At 35.4% G+C, this 22350-nt stretch overlaps 1 protein-coding gene across 16 annotated transcripts in view; it reads left to right on the top strand.

The window, feature by feature from the left end:
* Nucleotides 1-22350, top strand: part of BBX (BBX, HMG-box containing) — a 251169-nt gene that overhangs the window by 56314 nt on the left and 172505 nt on the right. For 3 of the 16 annotated variants that reach the window (XM_023527241.1, XM_023527269.1, XM_023527260.1), the window contains exon 1: nucleotides 11713-11979. The exons of 11 other annotated variants lie outside the window; for them this stretch is intronic. The gene's annotated coding sequence lies outside the window, so the exon portion shown is untranslated. Of the gene's footprint in view, nucleotides 1-11460; nucleotides 11561-11712; nucleotides 11980-22350 lie in introns of those variants that run through there. 2 more of the 16 variants (XM_023527244.1, XM_023527258.1) reach the window with 1 other exon arrangement.

The raw sequence follows: 22350 nt of genomic DNA, 5'->3' as shown, positions 1-22350 counted from the left end.
AAGTGTAATGGACATATCCCCAGGGACATATCCTTAGCTAGTTCTTAATGAGAATTAACAAAATTTTTTAATGTTTCATTTAGGTGATAAATAAAAAATAATAATAATGTGAACATTTTCTGGGTGGCCTGATTAGTTACCTTATGACTAAACATTACTATTGGATTTTTGTCACAAGTTTGCACTTGTGTTTATAATACTGTTGACAATTAAATATGTACCTGAAGCGAATGTTTAACTGTTAAGACCATGTTCCTTAGACTGAGGAACACAGAGTTGTTTGTGGATTTATTTTTGTTGTCAAGGCTAAGTAAGTTTGAGAAACAGTGTCCTTGATTATGGTCTGTGATAATTGTGTCCAGTGATGTAAGCAAGTGATTCTACACTGTTGAAGTCTTTGACATTTTCTCTTATTTTATTTAAAAATATATTCCACCACTACTTCTGAATATTTTGAAAACTTTAACATATCTTTAAAAAAATAAAATTAGTTTTGGTAAGCTTTTGAGAATTTAGTCACACATTAGAATGATTTAGATCATGTAATTATAGACAGTCTGGCCTAGAAATCACTATTCTCACAATTCCAAAAGAATTAGTTAAGAATATGTTATAAAATTTTTCATATGTTATAAAATTTTTGCTATCTACTGTTACTAAACTTTTTTTAAAATTTTTCATATGTTATAAAGTTTTTGCTATCTACTGTTACTAAACTTTGAAACTCTGTCCTAAAGGAGAAACTTTCTGGTGGCAGATGCTCATAGGAGCCAAAGAGGGGTCACGAATATGGGAACTGGGTACTAGCAAAGAGGATAGGAAATAGTGAGGGTCAATGCCTTAACTGGAGGTATCTATCCTATGTAAAATCACTCAGATTCATTTTCACCCTTGCTGGGCAGGCCAGACCAATATAGATTTGCAGGGTGTAGGCTCTTGACCCTCAACCTAGTTGGGAGACCAACATAGTTGGGGGAAACAAAACATAGAGATGAAATGGTTTAATCACAGTTTGAGGCATTTGTTTGTCCATTTGTTTGTTTGTTCTTTCGTTCGTTCGTTCATTCATTCATTCTTCTATCCATCCATGATCATTGTATCCATTCATCTATCCTCCTCATTTATACATGCATTGATTTACTGATCACTGAAGTATCTATTATGTGCCAGGCTTTGACATAAGATGGAATCCTTGCTTTCAATAATGCAGTTTTATAGCAAATTGTCAGAAAGTAACTGGAAATAGTGCAGAAATCATCTTGTTTTCATAATACATATCACTGATAAATTAATTTTTTATTTTTGTACTTGCTTATCCTCTGTTCTTCCTATGAGAGTGCAACCTTGTCTGTTTTGTTTCTCTTTCTTTTCCAATACTCACAGCAGTGCCTGGTACAGAGTGTTAACTATGTAATTATTGAATGATTTGAATGTATGAATGAATGAATGAATGTTCTGATTGTTCAGTAAGACTTTATGTAGGGGAGGGGACATGAGCCAGATATTAAAAGCTGGTCTTGCTTTGAAGAGGTAGAGGAAGGAGGAAGTGACTGATGGAATAGCAGAGAGTAGGAGGATCAGTAAGAAAGCCAACCTGGATTTAGTAGCTATTTTGTGTTGGAGAAAAGGAAGGAACTCAGGTGTTTGTTGAATGAGCTGTAATGTAGGTGGAAGGATGGGAAGTACAACATTGTACTTCGAAAAGCAATTTGGTTACTAGCTTGGAACCACACATTTTAGATTCAGAACTGAGTTTGCTACCTAAGCTGAGTAACTGTAATCAAGATGCTTACCTGAATTTCCCAATTACAGTAAAAAAAAATTTGTTCAGCCATTAAGATTATATACTTAATGCTTTTAATACCAAGAGGAAATGCTTATATTTTTCCTAAAACTAACATGTGAGTGAAGAAGAATGGGATAAAAATTGAACCCCCTATTTATCTGCCAGGCTTTGGGGTTATAAAGAAAAGAGACTGGGAGTCAAAATTGTCAATAGCTGTGTGATTATAGGTAATATTTATTTAATTTAAAAATCATATACATAGTTTACTTATGAGCATTCATGAATGTGAGAAATCTCCCAGATTAGTTAAGAAATAACATAAGTGCTGTTGACAAGGAACATCTGTGTTTTCAGAGTTAGGGATGATGTATTATACACCCTTATTTTCATTTCTGCCATTTACCCTGCCCCGTGAAACTTCCATTTGGCTTTTTTGGCATAATCAGTTAGAACCTTTAGACATTATTTTATGCTATTTCTCCTATTTTTAATGCAAACTTGTTTTTAGTGGGGAAAAAACGAGGAACCGTTTTGTTTTATTGTTTGAGTTTATTAATTATACTCAATAAGTAAATATCATTGAACATCTGCTAATTGACCATTCATTATCTTGTGTTCTTATGAACATAGATAAAGAAGTATTCTTAGTTTTTTACTCTCCAGAAGCTTATAAAATAACTGAGAAAAGCCATTAGATAGAAAAAAATAGAGAACAGTTGACATTAAAGTGTAATCCTAATTCAGAATTATTCTCCAGGTTTCCTGTCCCCTAATCCAGTGGTCTTTCCCTTGTTTCCAGAGAGCCTTCAAAGTTACTTGGTCCTTCAGAAAACTATTTAAATATAAAAATATAACAGAAAAAAATGAATGATTCATATACCCCAGCTGCTTCCAACTCATCAGCACTGGTTTAAGTGATCAAATGATTCTTGGCACTGTTTCAAGAAGTTTTACCAGAGGAAACAGCAAAGCCTGAGGTTAACTAGGTCTTGAGCAGTGCCACATAGCAGTTCTTTTTCAAAGTTTCGGAAGTGGAATTATGCTCTTCGTTTCCTCTGGGAAAATATCAGAGAGGGTGGTTGAGCCTGACTGTTGTTCAAGTACAGAAATATCTCAGAATTCTTTAGTGCATGTTTTGAGAATTTTAGCCTTCTTAATCACAAAAAAAGGCACATAGATGTATTTAGAGAAAGGGCAAGATCTAGCAAAACAGTGATTTAAAAGTGTGTTTTTCACAGGTAGCTAGAGGTTTTGTATCATGCTCCATGAATTTTGATTAGTTCCTTTATGCCTTAGTTTTAGTGCTTCCATCGTTTTGGGGTCTAATATGGTCCCTTCATCCTTTCCCACAGGTCTTAATTCTTCCATTATTTTCCCCCCAGGAATATGTGGCTTCACGTGTACAATATAGAGCTTTACAGTTTCAAATATGAAGTATTTCCTTAAAGTGTGAACTTTTTAAAACACCTGAAAACATTTTTCATAAATAACCACCTAGTGGGACCACTAGGATTATACCAGATTTAAGATGTTTCATAAATCAAATGATTAGTTATATGCTTCGTAATATGGTTAAACAGAAAATTATTTGTATATGTATATATTTTTACTTCAGTTTTCTAATTCTTTACCTCTTTCATTTTACCCAGTCCTGCTGTTATTTCTTTAAATCACTTTAAAGTTTAAGCTTTGTCCAGAGCACCTCCTACTCACACAGATGAATCTCCCTCTTTCAGTGACTGTGTTGGGCTGCTTACCTCTCTCTCTTTCTTCTGAGAGCATATTTATTTATTATTTACTCCATCACCAAAATCCATACCAGTGGGCCTGCTACCAGAAGTTGGGGTAGGGACAGATAATAGGAATTAAGTTTTGGAGTGCAAGGTCGGGGGTTCCACTCATCAATAACAGTACAGGTTGTGTGTGGTCCCAACAGAAGTCACAGCTTTACCTGCCCCAGTATTTCCTGATATTTAGTTACTGACCTTTCACAATCTTGCCTCCTTAACACAATCTGAACTACCTCCAGCTTCCAGGCAATAAACACTCTTGGGAATTGGCTAGTTTCTTAAAGATTAATGCCATTCCAGAGAGATTTCTCCCCATGGCCCCCACCCCTCCCCGGCCCCATAGTCTTAAGGACAGTATTACAGATTATGTATAGAATTACATCATTAGCTTTCAAGGTATCGATACCTTTTCCTTGGTGCTTATAAATCCTAAAAGAAGCCTTTTTTTCTTTTTAAAACTATAATAGTTATCTAAAGAAAAACAATGAACTTGGATAATTTTCCAGTGAGGCCCTTAATGTTCTTTGTTCTTCATAGGACAGTGAAGAAAGTTGTAAAAATAATGAAAGCAATATGGATCAAAACCATGGTTAGAGAATTCAGGTGAGCAGTACAAGTCCAATAAAAGAGGCTTAAAGAGACTTGGTTTAAGATGCAGAAATAGCTGCTCAAAGGGAATAGGAGGAAAAGAAAGCATTTTAGAAACATGTAGGAACATTCCCTTCCTCCCCATTTTATATTGCATTGATGAACAAATATATTTTTAAACTTCTCAGTTGATGATAAAAGCATTTGATTTAAAGTAAGAAAAACTAGTTCAAATCTTGACTTTTCAGCTTATTAAATATGTGGATTGCTTGACCTCTCTCAATCTTAGTGTCTGTCTCTATAAAAATGTAAATTTTCATGAGTAGAAATTTTAGTGTATTATAGACCCATCTTAGATGTCTGTAACTAGAAGGGGCTTGCTGAAACATTTACAAATGATGACTTTAAAATACGAAACCTCTTAGAGCTAGAGAGATGTTAAGTATAATGGAAATAAACCTTTACTTTGGAAAATTTATCAGATTAAAAAGAATGTGCAAATAAATGATACATGTGATCTGATTTGAGAGAATGAATATATTTCTGTTGAAATATGATATTAATTTTGTAAGATACTGTGAAAATCAACAAATGTTACTTTTATACATGTTAGTAATCGTACACAGTTAAAAGGAGGACCCAAATTACAAACTTAATCACAATCTATTAATTTAAAGGGTCTTAATGCTAATAGAAATGGTTTCTTGGGACAGAGTAATTGACTATAGGTAATTGAAATGTTCTTAGTAAGATTTCATCAAAGTAAATGGAAAATCTTTGCATGTATGTGGTGAGAACCTGTAACTTGATAGTGAATTTATGCTTTTTAGCCTTTATAATTATTATGATACAGAAAAATGTTACTGTGAACTTTTTTTGGCATTGTACATATAACTTGTAGACAGCTATGACCCTGACTTTATATTAAAGAGATTAACCTCTTCAAGAAGTTAATAATCCCCCAGTTTAGTATGACTTTGATATTTGGGGAGACTTGTAAGCCTATCAGCCTGCAAAATGTAATCTACTTACTGTTCATTTCTTTTCCTTTTTATTTCTCAGTGTTTTGGGTTAAAAGTATATTAAGATGACCAGATGTTCTCTGTGAAATTGCTGATTTTTAAAAATATTTTAAACTGATTTTTAGTATAATAGCCTTAACATTGAAGAATGCTCAATGTTAACATCTCTTAGAGTCTATTAATGCAAGGAAGTCTTGTGGAAATTTGAAACATTTAAAGATAGATCTTTGCATATAACCTGAAGTTAAAGTTTATTTATTTTATTTTGCCGCATTTCGCAGTATATACGGAGCTCAAGTTTTTCTTAACAAAAGGGGCATGTGCAGTTTTCAGGAGCCCCTAGATAACTTCTTCAAATAGGTATGTTTAGACTTATCAAAATAGTGATCAGATTTGGCAAATTTCAGTAATACTGAATGATCATTGATGTTCATTCTCCTTCCTGTATACACATACCTCAAGGGCCAACAATTTCTGTTAAATTGTGCCATATAGTTTATGGAAAAGTGTTTTTTTTTTTTTTTTAGATTAAGGTAAAAAGTTCTCTTGGCACTACCTTTTTCAAAGATCTTCATATGGAAGAAATAGAAGTATGGTATGATATGGTTGGGATATTTTAATTATCTTTATAATCATAATTTTGTATTTCTAAATAGCTAATTATCTGATCTTAGAGGCTAGCTAGTGTTTTGCTAAGTCTTTTAACACCCTTGTTGGTATTTCAAGGATAGTCTGCATTTGGCCTGTGGCAGTTCTAATAGCAGCAGTCAATTAATCAACCAAAGTAAAAGTGTTTATCTGATACTGACCTTGTGCTAGGCACTTCTCTGGATATTATGGGATAAACAAAGCCCCTTGAGCTCATCTATAAATTTTAAGTGATCATGACCTTAAGTCATATCTTTTGTCTGAAATATGAGTACTGGGCTAGTGTTCAGCAGAGAGTGTACTGAAACAACATCCCAAAGGTGTTTCCTTTTTATTTCCCAAACCAGTTGCCAAAAAAGTAATAACTAATCCACTAAATCGTAATCATTTTTGGTGATTGAAGATGATCACTCTTTAAAGAGATAGGCTTCTACAGTGAGCTCAGTGGCAAAGGAAACCTTGAACAAGTCAGAAAACAAGCTTAAGAACTTTCAACTAATCTTTGTCAACATTTATTGAGTGCAACACAGTATACTAGGTGCTGGGGTTGTGAAGATGAACAAAACATGAATTGTCTCTCTCCAGTGGGATCTTACAGTGTAATGGAGAAATCTGATCTCTAGTCTCAAGTGAGAGGCCTCAGTGCGCTAATAGTGGCATAACAAGAGCGTTTGGATGCACGTAGGATGCAGCCTAACTCTGCCTGAAGGAAATGGGCAAACTGGTTTTTGCCAATCTCTTTCACCGAAGAAAATAGGCTTTAGATTTAGACAGAAGCCACAAAGGAAAATAATGTGCATTAAAAGCCCAAAACACAGTTATCCAAAGGAACTCAGAAGTAACATTGCACGAGTATATGATTTAAGATTTGCCAAAGGAATCAAATTGCAATTAGTATTTGAGAGGGACATTTTGCTGGGCTCTAATACTTTGAGTCAAATGCTTTTCATTGTGCCTATATCAAGTCATCAATGAAAGTTGATTAAAATGATCGCATTCCCCCCCCCAAGGTCAGATAATTATTAAGTAGACAGGGAGTAAATCCCAAATTATATCACAGGACAGATTTTTGCCATTTTTCTTTTTAGTATTCCTTTAGGCACCTGATAAAATGTTAATAATATGTTTTTTTTTTCCTTAGGCTGTTTTCCTTCTCCCCGCCTCCCTTCCCTCATGCAGTAGCTGATATTTTTTCATGTTCCCAATTTCAGGCCTCCATTTAGTTTCTCCATTATGTTGCACAGTACTCTTCCAGAGACCAGCTTCCTTCTCGACTTCTTCCCTGAAGCTCTTACTCCTGACAGTCTTACTTTGTCAAATTCCCTCCTCTTTATGTCTCATCACTGGGGTGCTTCATAGACCTTAGGCCCTCTAGGCTAACTATAGAGAAGGTTAATGATAGAAATGGAGATGATGATGGTGATGCTGAGAATAAGGGTAGTGCTATCATTATAATCATTCCCAAAAAGGCAGTAGTTCAGAGTGTGAGCCCTGGAGTCAGGCTGCTTAGGCTCAGGGCCAGCTCTTAGACTTCTTAAAGAGGATACGGAAACAACATCCCAAGGTTCTGTGACCCTAGTCAAATTGCCTTACCTCTCTTGGACAAAGTCTTTCCTCATTGATAAAACAGGTATGATAAAAATAGTATCTATTGTGCCATGGGATTATTGGGAGAATTAGATGAATTAAAACATGTCACATAATAAGAGTTCAAAAACGTTAATTATTTAGTAAACTCAAGTTTGTAACTGATGCAGAGCTAAGGACATTATCTCTTTAATTCCCACAAAAACCTTATAGGTGCTATTATTACCTTTTACAGATAAGGAAATTGAAGCTTAAATAACTTGCCCAGGCTCATATGATCTGTATTCAAACTCAGATCATTGTGATTCCGAATGCCTACTCTTTACACTAAAACATGACCCATTGTAGGAATCACAGAACAGAGAAGGAAATGCCCCATAACTTACTGCAATTTTTATTGGTTATACCAGCTGTTTCAGTGGGCCACGCACATATACTAGAGAACTTTGCTGGACCATCCATCTCCAGGATTGAGTTCTAGTTCTGGCTTTCATTGTCTGCCTTTTGATCTTGAGCAAGTCATTTAAATACTTTTGAGGTTCAGACTCATAATCAGTAACCTGGAAGTAATAGTAGAGTTGCGTAAAGGGTCAAGTGAGACCGTAATACTAGTAACCACATAATAATTTGTAAAAGGGAATGAAGTGCCTCGCTTTACCATATGGACGTTTTAAATAGAACATGTAAGATCGGTTAACATTTTAAAACCTTATCTCCCCTTTGAGGTTATTTGAATTTTATTTGCTTCTTTTAAAAGTGAAAGGTTTATTTTGTGCTTCTGGGAATTCATCTAAGGTTTTAGGGCACTAGATGCAACTAGATAGGCTTGGCAACTGCAGCTTTGCAGTACCAAACACCATAATAAGTAAACACACTGAGTGAGCAGATAATTAATAAAAGTAACACGTGGCTGTGTGTTGGTAGTTGGCAGGGGGATTTGATTCTAAAGTGAATGAGGATCACATTTGAAAAGTATGTTAAGCCTCTCCTTCCTGTGAATCTTTTGTAGCAGATTGAAGTTTTAGATAAAACCTATATAAAGTTATCTTTCTATATATTACTCAGCCATCCAGTAATATCAATGATCCAGAACCCATATGATCTCTGGAGATAAATGTCACACATGATGTATTTTATAAAAGACACTCATTCCTTAAATCATTTTTATGAGAATTAAACAGATTTATTTATTTAGCTTTTCTGCTGATTTTCACACCTATGCAATTAGAATGGAAAGGGAAGCTTCATGCACGCACTTGGTGTTGAGAAATGGTAGGAAGAGCCTGACCGAAAGGGAAAAAAAAACCCAGAACATGTTTTCTTGGTATGGAATCTTTAAGTAAAGCATGCTCACTCTGTAAAGTAAACTCAGCTTAGTTTTGCAAGATAGTTTAAGAAGGTGAGGTTAACTTCTTTTTTGGGGGAAGAAAGTTGGAGCTGAGGGAGTTTCAGTACCTGCTCAGGACTGGCAGCTTGTGATTGGCAGGTCAGGAATGGAACCCACATCCCCCACTCGCTGGCAGATATGCATAGAGCCAAGCAGGAGGAACATCATAGGTCTTGAGAGCATTATGTGAATGCTCAGCAGGATTGGTGTTAGTAATAATTGCCTGGGAAAAACTAATGAAAGGTTAAATCATGTTGGTATGATGTAAGAAGGTGAGAAAGTTTCCCATTTTAAGGAGATTTTTCATTTATAGTAGTTTAAAATTAGGAGACATAATTATTTGTGGTGCTCAAAGAATATAACTAGAGATAACTAGAAAATGTAGTTGTTCTAAGTAGCTCATTTCCTGCAGTTCCAGATTGCTGTTCTTTTTTAAAACTCTGCAGTGACTCTTGAAAGGTGCTTTGAAAAGAAGAAGGGTGAACCAGTGTAGTGGTCTTTAAATATCTCTGCTCCAGTAAAAGAATTTTTAAAACTATAGGTTCTCTCATTGACATTTAAAATTATTATCATAAGTTTAAATCATTTGTATGATTGTTGTTTGTAAATATTGTTGTTGATTGTAAATATTGGCATTTCTTAGTAAATTTGACATATCCTTCTTAAATATTTGAGTCAAATACCATAACTGTCTGATACTTACCTCTATTCATTTACATACTACTCTTTAACAGTCAGAAATTTTAGAGTTAATTTTTCTCCTTGAAGTCTTTATTATTACACTTTTACCACTAAATTTTATCCTTATGTATTATGTTTAAAAATTTATTTTTGATTATCCTATCATACTTCTGGTGATAAAATTTAATTTACTGTGACAAAACTCTAAGTGATTTTTTAAAAAGTTATTACAGTGGTTATTAGTACACAGTTTATCATAATAACATGTGAATTATGAATTTTGATAAATATAGAAAAAATACAATTTTATTGGACATTTATCTCTTAATGCATTATTAGAGCTTTTCTTCTAATGAGTTCATATATCATCGGATGAATGTTATTCATTACAAAAAGTTCAGCATATTTTTCATTCTTTTTAATATATACACTGTAGAATTTTGTTTACATAAATAAGTTGAAGAGGATGAGAATATTAATATAGCAGTGTCACTCAAGTCTTTGAACTCCTGGCTTGTATTCAAAATCATAGTGATGTGTCATTTAAAATTATTTTTAATGATTTATCAGCTAACAAACCAAATTAGGTTCTCCTCTACTTTTATTCCAAGCAAGAAATTGGCAAAACCACTTGAGTTGTAAATCAAGAGTGATTAGAGCCATAAGCTTGTTTTTACCTCCAATATTTCCCTTTGTGTCCTGCCCAGAGGTTCTTTCCTACCCCAGGCAATGCCCTGAAATAACATCATGATTTGACTAGACGTATTTGTGATGGGTGAGCTGTGTGTCTTGATTTTGTAAAGTGGGAGAAGGGGGATTGGAAAATGGAAGGTGGGAAAGGTAAACCTGCTCTGTAGGGGCATTCTCAGGTAGATCAGTTTTAGGGACGGTGTTGAGAAAAGTTACCTGGAAATTAATTTACCGTTTATGTATCTGCATACTCTTCATACCCTTTGGAAAGCCTCATGTACTTCCAGGAGTTTGCCTACCCTAATTTGAAGACAGTTGTGCTAGTAACCAGTACATTATGGGTTCTTAACTAAAAAGAAATAAAAAATTCTCTGGGGGGGATGTGTGGGGTGTGTGTGTGTGTGTGTGTGTGTGTGTGTGTGTGTGTGTGTGTGTGTGTGTGTGTGTGTGTCCGTGTGTCTTTTAAACTTAGAACAGTGCTGCTCCAGGTAAATAGTTGTCTAGGGTAATGTCAGAAGTCTTAATGGCTGCCAAGCATCTGTTTTTAAATTATCCTTTCCTGAGCATGAATCTTCATGATCCCAATTCCCTTTCAATTCTCCAGATAGTGATTAACACTTGAACTGCCTGTAATATTTTCCCTATACGTCTTTCGGTAGTCCTACTCACGTTTACTAGTACTTTGGCAAACCATATCTTAAATAGCTCAATAAAAGGAATTACTTGCCAGTTTGAGTAAACAACAAACAATTGGCCATGGTCAGATTACTTTTTTGCTTCTGGCTTATTTCTTTTGGGCATCAATTCATAAAATTACAGCAGTACAAGAAATCTCAGGTATAATTTATATTAACTCTTTCCTTTTACAGAAAATGAAACCAGACAGATTAAGCCAATTGTCCAAAGTCACAGAGTTCGTATTAGAATAGTATAACTCATTATTACACCCTTTGCTATATCACACCTTCTGCTGCCTTTTGCTAAATTGCATTCCTTACTTCAATCCTATTTAATTTTATTTCTCCTGGGGGCTAACTAGCTTTTGTCGACTCAGCATTATTTTTCAAATTGAGGCATTTGTTTTTTCATTGAAGACTTTTCTCAAAACAAAAATATTCCTTATCCCCTGGCAAATACTTTTCTGCCTCACAGTAGGACACAGCTAGGCGAGCCTGGGGCCCTGCAGCCCCAGGGCAGTGGCACTGGGGGAGGGGAGATGTTAACAGGTCAGAGTAGAGGTGGATTGGCAGAGCAGGGGCTGGTGGGAGGTGGGAAGCTTACATCATTTCCCTGCAACTGGGCTCTGGCGAGGCTGTAAGGCCTCACTTTCCCCTGTGTAATAGTTTACCAGATTGACAGAGATTCGTAAAAGAAAGAAAAGGTACGGCAAGACGGATGCTCACCCTGTTCATAAATCTGTGCTATAAGATGAAACTGTCAATAAGTAACTAGAAGCAGCAAGGACTGTCTGTGCTTCGCTCTCCCCCAGCTCAGTTCCTTTCTGCTCCGCCCCATCCCTGCTCTCTCTGCTGCTCAGATCAGCTTCCTGCTTCTCTTGAAAGCTGTTCTCCTATAAAGCTGGTCTGCTTTCACTGAAAGCATTATATTCATAAGTCTGAGTCAGGTTTTGTGGAAGTATTGTTGGTTTGGTTTTCTTTGGGTGATTGAGGGGGAGGGAAAATTTTTTAAAAAGAAAGGGGCAGGCTGAAAAAGCAAAATCATCATGAATTTTGTTGTCACATCGTGCCGGTGTTATAACCAGCTCTGTAGACTGCCGCACTGAAAACATTTCTGTGAGAGGTATGTGCTTGAAAAATGGAAAGGTGACTGTTGGCTGTGGAGCAAACTGTCCTCCCAGCAGCTGCTCAGATGGCTGTAAGGTCGGAATTCTTTCTGGTGTTTTGATATGGCAAGGGCAGTCGTTACTTGAAATGTGGTACAGTTAACCAGCTATTGGTAAAAAATGTTAAATGTGTGCTTACTACCCCATCAGGACTCCTGAAATACCGAATACGTCTAGTCAAATCACGATGTTATTTCAGGCTCTTTTGGTGGTGATTATCTGTAAACAAGATGATGATCTTTAATACCTCTCATTATTTGTGAACCACATGACAAAGATTAATGAGAGAGACTTCTAGTAGCCTAGAAGAAACTTCATATTTATTAGGAGCTTTTGCAGTGACAGATGGCAAAAGTAAAAGGAAATGGTTGATGATTTACTGTAACCTAAAGTGAAAGTTTTTAAGTTTAGAGGGTGTGTTACAGCTAAGTGGAAAAATCTGGAGGGGCCACTAAAATTTAGAATCATAACCCCACCCACTGGAATGGATGCTTGATCCATGTTATGGCTAGAAGGCTTTTGAACACATATAGATGTGTCTTTTCAAGGGAGATTAGAGAACATGTATAAACGTATCTATTTAGTGGTCAGAAGAATAAAATTAAGAATAAGAATATAACCAACACCAAAGAAGATGTGGAGAACTGCATATTGGTTGCAAAATATTCAGGCTGTTATAAAAAGTATTATAAAATATTTAAAGTAGGAATATATAACAGATAATTTAATCATGTACATTGGATAAACTAGTGCAGCAGAGACCAAACTACAAAGTAATTTCTGCTCGATTTCAACAATTATTTTATCATTGAAGAAACTTGAGAATTCTTGAAACTTAGCATGTTTTAAAATTATTTTACTTAACTTGGGCATTAAATTGTTTAAGTTCATCAACATATAAACGTGCCTGTACTGTTGCTCTTTTCCACAAAGATAGTAGTGCATATATCTTTGAAAGCTCTTATTCATGAGTAGAATAAGCTAGCAATTACAAGTTAACCTAAATTCTTTAAGAGACTGCGCCATTTACACTTCATTTCTTCTCAGATATGTGCAAAGAAAGCTAATCTTCATGCTCATAGAGTATAACATTAAGTTAAAAATATAAGAGGTTCTAAAGCAGAAAAGATCTGGGAAGCAAACCTAATAATGCACGCTTCTGAGAAGGAATCCCCTCTACACTACGCACAGACAGGTGGCTACCTTGATTGTATTTACCTTGGTCATTCTCAAGTGTAATTGCACATTAAAAACCCCTGGAGTGCTTTTAATACCTACCATTGCCCTGTCCTCCCTCAGAGATTCTAATTTAATTGGTCGGGTGGGGCCCGGGCATTGATAGACTTAAAACTATTCCCATGTGTTTCTAATGGGTAGCCAGATTGACAATAGTTGCATTTCTTGAACATCCCCATTGGCGAAACAGCCCATTTTGTTCTGTGTACTGTTTGGATCAACACCAAATCTGCTTTGGTGTGTGTTCTTTTAGGTCTGAACTTTGTCACTTGCAGCTCATCAGATATTTAATATCTCTCCCTCAAGATTTAGCTTTTCCAGGCCAAACAGTTCTGGTTCCTTCAGTGGTCAGGACTTGTTTTCTAGGTCCTTTTACATTCTGGTCTCTCTCTGTCATGGAATTGCTCTTGTTTGTCAGTATCACCTTTTAAAAAAAAAAATATTTTAATGAGGTAATTGTAGATTCACGTGTAATGGTAAGAAATAGTTAAGAGAGATCTCTGAATACTTTTCCCACTTTCACCTAATGGCAGACACTTGTAAACTATAGTTTATCACAAGCAGGATATTGACATTGATAGAATCCACGGATCTTACTCAGATTTCTGCAGTTTTACTTGAACTTATTTGTTTGTGTGTTTACATGTGTGTATGTGTGTACTAATTTATTTACAATTTTTTTATTCTTAAATATGATGCCCTTGGGACCAAGTACATCATTCTAAATGTGTGGTGCCCAGCACAGGATGCAGAGAATAGAGTAAAGCTGTAACTCCCTTGTTCTGGACACTACACTTCTGTTATTGGTGGCAAGGATTACGTTAGCTTTTTTGGCAGTCATGTCACACTGTTGACTCATGGTAAGTTCAAAGTCAGCTCAAGCTCTTAGTTCTTTTTCACATGAATTGTGCTTAAGTCAGGCCTCTCCTACTTCTTGCTTGTAGATTTTTTTTTTTTTTTACTGTAGTTCCAGGTTTACTTATGTGAAATATAAGAAGAAAACCCAATGAATCAGTTATTCCACACATGGAGAGGGATGTATCCAAGCTGAATGCCAGAACTTTATTATATGCATATAACAGCAATTTTAATGAGTAATCTAGACCATTCATTTGAATCCACAGTTCAATTTAATCTTGTTAATTCAATGTTCCAGTGTTCCTTCTGATTCATTACTCAGCATTTGCTGTTCAGTGTTAAGAACCCATTTGACTATGCAGCCTGTGTTAATGTTTGTATTCAATATGTAGGGGAGGAAAAATAATTTTCCTTCTATTTTCCTAAGTTCTTTTGGCTGGTCTAATTGTGAAATATACATGAGACAGATTAACAGGAGAAGATAACCAAGTTTATTATGTATGTACATATGGGGGATCCAGGAGAATATGGCACCCAAGGACAAATTGGGCAGTTGAGGCTTATATGCCACTTTGGGCTAAGGTAGGAGAAGTAGTGGTCTAGAACTTTAAAGAATGGGACATAGAGGGAAGGCAAACAGACTTTGCTAGGATCCTTCCTGTGTGACACACTTAGTTCACATTATGCTAAGGTGATAGATTGCTTCCTTCCTTTAAGCGGGATTTTTAATCTAAATTTCTTTAGTCAGGTGAGGAAGTGGTAAAAGACTCTTTTTGAGTATTTTTGTTTGTTTCTTAAAAATAATCAGCTTAAAATAGTCAGTATTCCAAAAGCATATTTTGGGGTGACACACTTTGCTCACCCTCAAATACATGGCCAAATGCCTTTCCATAGTCAAAATATGTTATATTTGTGGCATTCTCCTGAACTATTTGTGTAATATCTTTATTTTAAAAGGAAATGTGTTGAAATTGTCATAGAATTCCTGTCTAATGACAGAAATAGAATAAAATATTTTGTAGACGAACAGGTGACTTGTCTAAGGTCATACAGTTCACTACTCAAGGCTAGAACCCACATCCAGCTCTGCTGATGCCTACTCCAGTGATTTGTGGATCAGACCACAAGGGCTGATGCCATTTGTCATTCAGGATAAGACTTCAAAGAAAATGGAAAGAAAATAAAGCCTCTGTGGATGCTTCACTGTCTCTTTTGGGATATTTGATACTTTAACATCTAGCCTAATCAAATTTTGATTTGTTATTCATTTAGTGTTCTGCCCAGAGCAATAATAGAAGAGTAAAATGACTAGTCAGCACTACTAAATTAACTGCAAAGAACAATATTCTTAGGAGTTTGTGGGTCCTACTGCCCCTTGGAAAGTTATTCCTCCTACACCCCCATCCTCACCCCCTGCCCCACAGCTGATGGTAGAATAATACAGCTTTGCTTATAACAAATCACGGCATGGGAAACTTTTGTATGTTATGGGAGAGGCATGTATGGCCAGCCTTATAATTTTGCAAATGAAGAAACTAAGGCACAGGCAGGAAAGGCTTGCTGTATTCCTGATGTTTAACAGTGCATTCAGTACGTAAGCATAACTTAGTACATAAGATATAGTGAATACCTGAATATTGCACAGCTTTCTGCAATATTGTTTTCTTCACATAGGAAATGGATTTTACCTTTCTTTTTCCCCAGCTTTGCCTTTGGGCATTCATTTCCTTAAAAGTGTTGAAATGGAACTGATTTTTCAAGAATACCTATTACTTTAGGAAAGCTCCAGTGGTACAGTAAAAGCTCAGATAACCAGGTTTATTTTTCCTGCCTTTGACTTATAGGAAAATAAGCTGCTTTCCTTACCTTTAAAAAATTGATTTTAAACATTGAGTTAAAAAAATAGGAGCATACAAAGAATGAATAGCCTAGGACCAGTCTATATACATCTAGCCCAATGTCCACATCTTCCTTAGGGCCCAGTGAAAACTGATGCTCACAACAAGGCTGACCCTAATGTATAAGACCTGCAGTCACCAGTGATTTAATTATGTTCACTTATAGTAGACTTACTAAAGCAGAAAAGTATACCTTAATACATTTTAGAAAGGTTGTCAGTAGGAGCGGTTGAAACAAAAAGGCTTAGAAGTAATTTTAGTCAATCAGACTAGGCTCTATTCCTTCACCTTTTGGTTAATATAGTTTTGATTGTATGTCCTCCTTCACAGTTTGGAAGTACCTGCTTTTATTAACCTGAGGCTGGCAGAATATCAACAGTAATACCCTGTGAAGCTACACTTTGAGAGCATCCCTTGCTTCCCTTTGCCCCTATAGGCCCAAGTTGTCTATTTTCTCTTTTGTAAGCATACTTAAATTTCTTCAATTAATAGTGGTTATATTTTTATATGGATATTTCTCTTATCTCATATCCTAAAATCCATTCTTGTAATCTCTTCATTTTTATGTTTTAAAAATGATGCTTTTAATCAGATGTTTTTAACAGGAAATGAAGATTAAATGTTCACAGAACCATGCACCATGAATATATGAGCCATACAGAAGAATACAGTCAAAAACTTTAATATGACAAATAGATGAAGGTATGATTACTAGTAGGATTAACTTTTGAGTAGTACTCAGTACAAAGTATCCATATTTAATTTGAAATCAAAGATGGGATATAAGAAAAAACAGGAGTCGGGAAATATAGATTCATTACAAATATTTCTTGTTGTAGAATATTAAAATGTAAAGACCTAAAACCCTAACCTCTCTAAATTACTATTCAGAAAGTATTTTATAGACATACCTTCTAAAGCTTCAAATTACTTTATACATGGCACATCCCAACATTCATTTTCCTTATGTTTCTCTTTGTTATTGTTTTTATTGGAGCTCATCAAACTTTAGAAAGAATGTTGGATAACTAAACTTTTGGGTCAAGTTTTTGGTATTTATAAAGCATGTGTTTTTTATCCTGAGACAAATTTCTCTCCAACTGTGAAACTGTGAAATCAAACAACTTACGTGAGTCCAAAATATAATGATGGGACAGGCATTGAGTTAAAAACTCCTGTTCGAAAAGGAGAAATGAAAGAAAGAGGTGGGATAGATGCCAAGCAAATCAAAACCGAATAGGGCAAATGACATCAAACCTTAAGACTAGAGAATAATCTTTAACTTGATGCACTGCTCACTACTGGGGCTGGGGATCCCACCTCCTGGACGTACCCTGGGCATCCTTGTCCCCATGGCTTAGCAGGGTTCAACCCTTACAGCAACTTTCCCAGGCTGGAATGGTATGCCGGTGGTGCTATTCGTTTTACGTTATAGGACGGCTGCAGCCTTTCCCTCATAACTCTGCTAGGCATTGCACTAGTGGGGGTCTCCATGATGTTCTTTGCCCTCGCCATGTCCTCTGCTTTCCACCTGTCCCAATAGCTTTAGGCAGCTCCATTCTTTGAAATCTAGGTAGAGGTAGCCACTCTCCTACTGGCTCCCTTGGTTTGGGGTAGAAGGTCTTCTGGCCTGTTGAAACCCAGACAATGCCCTTAGTCCCTTTTGAAACCATGGAAGAAGCCCTGGCAATCTCTGAATCACCTGTGGGGTTCTTCCTTTGTCTTGAAGACTGTCTCACATTCACAGCAGAATAGCAATGTGGTCCCATCCTGTAAATTCTAAGAAGTCTGACAGCATCCTTCCTTCATTCTTGTCTCCTTCCCCTTTAGTTCTATAGGCTGTTTTCCTGCTGTGGTGGCTGATTGGATTCTAGGTTCACACCTATACTAACTCTATCAAAAGGTCTCTTGGCCATACATACATACCCTTAGAGTTCTCTTCCAAGAGACTGTTACAATATGGATAAGTTGAGAATTTTCCAAATTTTTAATTCTGCTTCCCATCTGAATACAAATTCTGTCTTTAAGTAATTTCTTCTCCCATTTTAGTATAAGCATTCAAAAGAAGCCAAGCTGCACCTTCAACACTTTGCATAGAAAAAGGTTCAGCCAAATATCCAAATTCATCACTCACACATTCTGTCTTCCACAAAATACTAGGATATGAACAGTTCAGCTGCATTCTTTGCTGCTTTGTAACGTGGATGGCATTTCATCTAGTTTCCGATTAACATGTTCCTCATTTCCATCTGAGACCTCATCAGTATGTCCTTTACTGTTCATATTCTCATGAACATTCTGTCCACGACCACTTAGGTATTCTCTAGGAAGAATGAAGCTTTCTCTACCACTCTTCTCTTCTTCTCTGAGCTCTCACCAGAATTGCTTTTAATGGTCTGTTCACGGTCATGTGGGCTTTTTCTACCATGCACTCTAAAACTCTTCCAACCTCTACACATTACTTGGTTGCAGAACTGCTTCACAGTTTTACGTATTAGTTATACCAGCACCACACTTGCAGTACCGGTTTTCTGTCTTAGTCATTTCAGACTACTATGACAAAATATAGAACGGATGGCTTATAAACAACAAATGTTTATTTCTCAGTTCTAGAGGCTAGAAATCTGAGATCACAGGCATAGTTTGATTATGAATGAATGACGAAGTCTCTTACTAGGATAATTATTCTTACTGTTTTCTATATTTAGAAAGCTCTAGAGAAAATGGATGTCAAGTATATTAGCAAGTAGGCCTAAGTTAACCTAAATAAAGCACCAAGCCAAATATGTATGACTAGGACCTATCCTAGTCTGGGGGCTCAGGAAAACCCATCTTGGAGAAGATGATGTGTAAGATAAGATAAGATCCAACTAGTAGATTTATAAGTAGGTTGAACTAGAAGTGGTAGGAGGAATTGCAAAGGGCCTGAGGTGAGAAAGAACAGGATGCATAGGAGAAATTAGAAGAATCCGTTATGGCTGGAATTTAGAAAAGAGCAAAAAGGGTGATATAATACAGATGGAAACAAGAATATATGGGATTTTGTGTGCTTTGATGAGATTATGACAAACATAGTGAGTAACATTGAAAAGTTTTAAGGTAAAGAGTGGAGTGTTTTGATTTGCATTTTGTAAAGGTCAGTCTGGTTACTAAAGGAAGGATGCTTTGGTGGGAAGCATAAATGGGGATGCAGAAATCATTTACGAGATGTATAATAGTGGTAGTTGAGACCAGGTGGTGGCATGAGGATTTAGGAACTTGCATTTACGGTGTTTCATGATTTAATAGATGTATGAGAGTAAGACAGAGGAAACCACACACTAGCTTTAGCATCTCTGCATTGGACGATATAGTGACAACCACCGAAACAGGGAAAGCCCCAAGAGAAGCAGAGCTGAGAGCTGTCAGGCAAAGGTGCTATCTTTAAATATACACATGTTGGGTTTGAAGTGCCTGTAAGGTACCTAGATTGATTATTCATTTATAGGTAAAATATGTCTGGACTTTAAAAGACAAGAATTGGCTTGAAATACAAACTTGGCAATCATTGGCATATGGTAATTGAAGCTTTCAAATGAATCATATCGGCTAAGGTGGTTGTAGAGTAAGAATAAAAGCTGACTTGGTAATCCTAGCTCAAGCCCCTGCAAAGGAGACACTCTCCACCCAAGGAATGAGAACATGAAGGAGAATCATACAGTACTTACCTACTCTGTGTGTGTGTGTGTGTGTGTGTGTGTGTGTGTGTGTGTGTGTGTGTCTGTCTGTCTGTCTGTCTGTCTGTCTGTCTGTCTCAGTATTGCTTTATAAATTTCTTTTACCAAGTGTTTTATTTTGAAATAATGATTCACATGCAGTTATCAGAAATAAAACAAAGAGATGTTATGTATCTTTTATCCATGTTCTCCCAGTGGTAACTTCTTACAAAACTATAGTATCATGTTCACAACCCAAGTACTGACAAAAGTACAGTCAATATGTAAAACATTTCTCTCACCACAAGGATCCCTCATGTTGCCATTTTTTATAGTCACATTCACTTCCCTGTTGTCCTCACCCTCTTTAAAACTTCTTACAATCACCAATGTTTTCCATTTTTATAATTTTATCATTCAAATGTATAATAGAAATAAAGTCATATAATACATAGTACCATTCACCCATTGAAAAAAATCTGGGTAGTCTGAAGCTTGGGGCTATTATGAATAAAGCTGCTATGAACATTCATGTATGTGTTTTTGTCTGAATTAGTTTTCATTTCTGCTGGGTGAATGCCCAGGAGTGTAATTATCGGGATATATAATAGTTGCATATTTGTTGGTTTGTTGCAATTTGAGAGTTCTTTATATATTTTAGATACTAGTGCTTTGTCAGATATGTATGTGTTCGACATGTCTTTTCTTCAAGTCTGTAGCTTATCTTTCCATCTTCTTTATAGGGTTTTTGGCAGAGCAAAAGTCTTAATTTTGAAGCAGTCCACTTTATCAATTTTTCTTTTTATAGATTGTGCTTTTGGTGTCAAGTCCAAGAATTCTTAACCTAGCCCTAGATTCTGAAGGTTTTCCTGTGTTTTTTTTTTCCTAAAAGTTTTATAGTTTTGTGTTTTCCATTTAAGTCCATGCCTTATTGTGAGTTAATTTTTTTATAAGATGTAAGTCTTAGGGTCATGGTCCTTATTTTGCCTATGGATGTCCTTTTGCTGTAGCACCATTAGTTTGAAAAGTTGATTCCTCCAATGAGTTGCTTTTGTGCCTTGGTAAAAACTAAGATAGGCATATTTACATGGGTCTGTTTCTAGGATCTCTATTTTGCTTCAACGATCTGTGTGTCTGCTCTTCCATCAATATCATACATTCTTGATTACTATAGCTGTATAAATAAGCCTTGAGATCATCAGGTAGATTGATTCCTCATACTTCAAACTTCTTTTCTAAAATTATTTTAGCTATTCTAGTTCTTTTGCCTTTCCATATAATATCTAGAATAAACTTGTCTGTGTCTACTGTATCTACAAAAATCTTGCTGGGATTTTTTCTAGTAATTGTGTTAAATCTGTGGAAGAGTTGACATCTTTTTATGTTTAATCTTCTAGTTCTTGTTCTAGTTCTAGTTCTTGAACACAGTTATGTCTTTTCATTTATTTAGATCTTTCAATAGATTTTGATCAGCATTTTGTAGTTTTCAGCATATATATGTTAGACATGTTTTATTAGATTTACAATGAGCTTTTTCTTTATTGTATAGTGTATTTTTAATTTTGATGTCTACATATTCATTTCTTGTATATAAAATATTTTAATTTGATGTCCATATGTTCATTGCTCATATATAAAAATACAGTTGATTGTTGTATATTTTGACCTTATATACTCACTTATTCATTTTAGGAGTTGTAGGTTCTTTAGATTTTTAAATTTTTTCTACATAGGCAATCATGTTATCTGCAAATAAGGATAGTTTCATTTCTTCATTTTAGATCTATGTGCCTTGAATTTTCTTTCTTTGATTTACTGTGCTGGCTAGAACTTTCAGCACAATATAATAAGAGTAATGAGAGTGAACACCCTTGCCTTGTTGCTGATCTAGGAAAAAAGGCATTCAATATTTTACCGTTATACTGTTAGCTGTAGGTTATTTTTAGATGCTCTTTAATCAGATTGAAGAAATTCACCTTGATATCTCTCACGGGAAGTTTTTATCATGAATGGGTGTTTTAATTTGTTAAATACTTTTTCTGAATCAGTTGTATATGATCAATATGATTTTTCTTCTTTTACTTGTTAATATGGTAGATTATATTAATTGATTTTTGAATATCGAACCATCCTTGAGTTCCTGAAGAAATCCTTGGTTGTGTTGTATAATTCTTTTCATACATTGCTGAATTCGCTAGTATTTTGTTACATTGTACAAAAGAGATTTTTGCATTATACTAATGAGGAATATTCCTGTGCAACTTTCCTTTTTGATACTTTTTTGTCTGGTTTTGATATCAGTGTAATACCAAAATAAATTTTCTGTTTTCAATTTCATTGATTTATGCTCTTTATTATTTTTTTAAGTTTTGCCTCTTTTGGTTTATTTTAACTTTCTCCAGGTTCTTGAGATGTGAGTTTAAATTATTGATTTGTAAGATTTCCTTCTTTAAAAAAAAAAAACAGCTTTTAGTGCTACACATTCCCCTTTGAGCACTGCTTTTGCTGTGTCTAACAGATTTTGACATGCTATTTTTTTATTTTCATTCAGTTCAATGTATTTTAAAAAAAAATTTCTTTTAGACATTTGATCTGTGGATTATTTATAAGTTTATTGTTTGATTTCCAAGTTAGGGCGTTT

This window comes from Pteropus vampyrus, unplaced genomic scaffold (genome assembly GCF_000151845.1).
Source record: "Pteropus vampyrus isolate Shadow unplaced genomic scaffold, Pvam_2.0 Scaffold1, whole genome shotgun sequence".
Lineage (NCBI taxonomy): Eukaryota > Metazoa > Chordata > Mammalia > Chiroptera > Pteropodidae > Pteropus > Pteropus vampyrus.
The sequence above is the reverse complement of the archived record's forward strand: the minus strand, read 5'-3'. Positions and strand labels throughout refer to the sequence as shown.